This window comes from Corvus cornix, chromosome 1 (genome assembly GCF_000738735.6).
Source record: "Corvus cornix cornix isolate S_Up_H32 chromosome 1, ASM73873v5, whole genome shotgun sequence".
NCBI lineage: Eukaryota > Metazoa > Chordata > Aves > Passeriformes > Corvidae > Corvus > Corvus cornix.
Window position 1 is genome coordinate 26,212,235 of NC_046332.1, and position 629 is coordinate 26,212,863.

Sequence of the window (629 nt, forward strand, 5' to 3'; positions counted from 1 at the left end):
GATGGGTGGGTGCTTGTCTTGCTTTTCTGTGTCATCGAAAGGGCAGACTAACTCCTTATGGACTTCCCTTGGCACAGGAGCAAGACACACAGTCCAGCTCCTGCTGTTGGAGCATTGGAGCAAACTGAGACAGCAGCCACAGGAAACTGATGTTCGCAGCATTAAAAACTACCCAGTGCAATCAAAACACAGAACAGCTCACATCAGGGCAGTCACCTCTGCGCTCTTTCCCCCCAGGGAAAGCCAGGAACTAGGGATGCACAAGCACGGCATTTAATTATCGTTCACCCTTTATACTGTGCCCTTTATACTGACACCTATATCCGATGTGTTGCTTCAAGCCTGTGTGTGGGAAAAACTCCCCCGAATCTTCTCTGTGATACTTTTAATAGTGTTTTGGGGTCTAGGAAGTCTTGGCACTTAGGCTCTGCGACTGCCTGGTACTACGAGCCGGAGCAAGTGACTTTACCTCATCCATGTAAATTATGTACCCCGCTCCTTTGAACTGGGCTCCCGGGAAGTGCGCGGACCACCCCGGGGCGGCCGCGGAGAACATGGCGGGCGGGGAGGGGGCGCGGCTGGCTGAGGCGGCGGGGCGGGACGGCGGGAGGGGCAGGCACGGGGCCGTG